Source organism: Aplysia californica, unplaced genomic scaffold (assembly GCF_000002075.1).
Source record: "Aplysia californica isolate F4 #8 unplaced genomic scaffold, AplCal3.0 scaffold00051, whole genome shotgun sequence".
Classification (NCBI taxonomy): Eukaryota; Metazoa; Mollusca; class Gastropoda; order Aplysiida; family Aplysiidae; genus Aplysia; species Aplysia californica.
Window position 1 is genome coordinate 518,498 of NW_004797321.1, and position 2,568 is coordinate 521,065.

Here is a 2,568-nt window from a genome sequence, read left to right on the forward strand (position 1 = left end):
CACAAGCACACACATACTCACAAGCACACACTTAAACACACATACGCACAAACCCACGCACACACATAAATACACTCCCACGAACGTAAACAAACACGCATACAAGTACACACACATGTACGCACATACGCAAACACTCCCACACAAACTCTCTCTCTCTCTCTCTCTCTCTCTCTCTCTCTCTCTCTCTCTCTCTCCCCACTCTCTCTCTCTTTCTCTCTCTCTCTGCCTGTCTCTCTCTCCACCTGTCTCTCTCTCTGTTTCTATCTCTTTCCCTCTCTTTCTTCACCCCCTCCCCCTTCCACTCTTTGACTCTTCCCCTCTTTATCTATTTTTCAGTCAGTCTGTCTGTCTGTCCCTCTTCTTTCCCTCTCTCTCTTTTTTCCCTTTCCTCCCCCATCCCCTCCCCCTCTTCCTTTTTTTTCTTCTCTTTCCTAACACGAATTGATCCGGGCGTGTATGAATGGGCGGTTCGCCCTACTAGACAAGATTTTATTCCGGTTTAAAAATTAACGCTCTATTCTCATTTTGCTCCGACAAAAAAATTTTTTTAAAAATAAAGGAAAAACTTGAACATACAAATGTATCGCAAACCAAGTTTACCGATGTCTGTTTCAGATCTGGCACTTGAAGAATAATACTTTTGAAACATAAAAAGGACCCGGACGAACGACAACGGTGGGAAAATCTCCCTAATGTCCCTTTTACCACCGCCCAGGCAAGGTCTTCATGCGGTGTTGGTTCTGCGATCTGGCTAGCGGTGCGTTCATCGATCAGCCCCGCGGAGCCAGTCACATTTTCCGATCTTATTATTGTCCTATCCAGCCGGTGCATCTTCGCTACCATATGGTGTGATTTTTTCCGGTGATATCTGTGATCATTTGTCGGATTAATTCAAGCGCATTCTTGTTAGTGCTTTATTAGCTCTTCTCCATTCGCGGACATTTTCAGGTACTGCTAAATAATCAGAAAATTTATTTTGTAATAACTCAGTCAGTGCGTAATTAGTCCCCCGCTGTCTGCCAGATCGAAGAAGGTGCACTGTGATTTCAGAGCTGTTCTTTTGAGGTGAGTAGAATACGAGAAGAGACTGAGATTGATGTTTTACATACAGCAGGATTGTCTCTGGCTAGCTATTTAAGAATTTGCAAGGAACCAATGGAAATGATAAGGAGGAGTAGATAAGACTTACGCCATAAAAGATCTACAGAGAATGTTGGTGTGTTTAACATCAATCGTAACTGCTTCAATACTGGGCAGTTTTTGGGTATATTTGATGTATTCTGAGAGTGGAGGGGAAAATATGCATCTCTCGTGAGATATACTATTAGGGCGATTCCATGGGGTATGTTCTGTGGCAGTGAGTGTTTCCATCTGTTACTGCTAGTTTAGCTGCGGCCGGTGGTCCTGCATGTCATTATAATAGCAGCGATTTGACCCAGCGCTCGTCTCGTTGTGTCGCCAACAAGGCCTGCCCTTCAGGATGAACATTACTTGTTCAGCCCATAGGCTGGCACAAATAAATATGTTGTTTGTTCAAAAATATCACATGGTCGTTCTGACTGTCTTTTACTCTACCATCATTATCTTGTTAAATGGTGTCTCCACTAAGATAATGCTAGTTTCCCATCTGTTCATTATTTCTGTTTCTCTTTACTCTTTTTTTCCACCCATGAAAGACCTGTTTGTTTTACCTATGCATTATGTGAGTGTAAGACGGTTTTGATTTACTTCTTTCACCCCAGTATGTGTCGCTGATGATCATTGATGGTGGTCTCTGCTGCTTCTGTCTGTTTTGTGTCCATCATTGCAGAATGCTCCCCTCCCCTCCCCTCTTGCCCCAGTCTTTCTGGGCGTGTGGCCATCTCACGATGTGTAACCAAACGCCTATCTGCTTGTGCCCTTTTCTTATGACTCTAATAGTATACAAAAATAAAGAGCAGGATATAACTTTTATGTTGACTTCAGTTTTCACATAATATAAGCATATTTTTTAAAAAATGGCGTCCATTCTTTTGGCCTCAATATGCACTTGAAATAATGCCAACTTTTCTTTTGACTTCCTCCATCATACACCTAGACGCACAACAAACCTCACTTTTTCTTTTGGACTTGAACAATCACTAAAACAAAGAACGCAATAGTATTTTTTTCTTTGGACTCTAATGTAACAAGATATACAAACCACGATACTATCTTTTCTTTAAACTACAATATGCCAACAATACCCCCCCCCCCCCATATTTGTTTCTTTTCTCTGCAACATACCAACACACACATACCACAACACTGTCTTTTCTTTAGACTGCATAATATTCCAATAGACACAGGATTCAACGCAATCTTTTCTTTTCTCTCCAATATACCTCAAACACTAACCACAATATTGCCTTTTCCTTAGACTCCAATAACAACGAACACAATACTCAGCACTATCTTTTCGGTTCTCTGCGATATACCAGCCAGAACAAAGGCAGTGTCATCTTTTCTTTTATCACTGCCAATGATACCAAAAACACAGAACCCAGTAAATCTTTTCTTTTCTCTCTGTCAATAATATACCCCCCC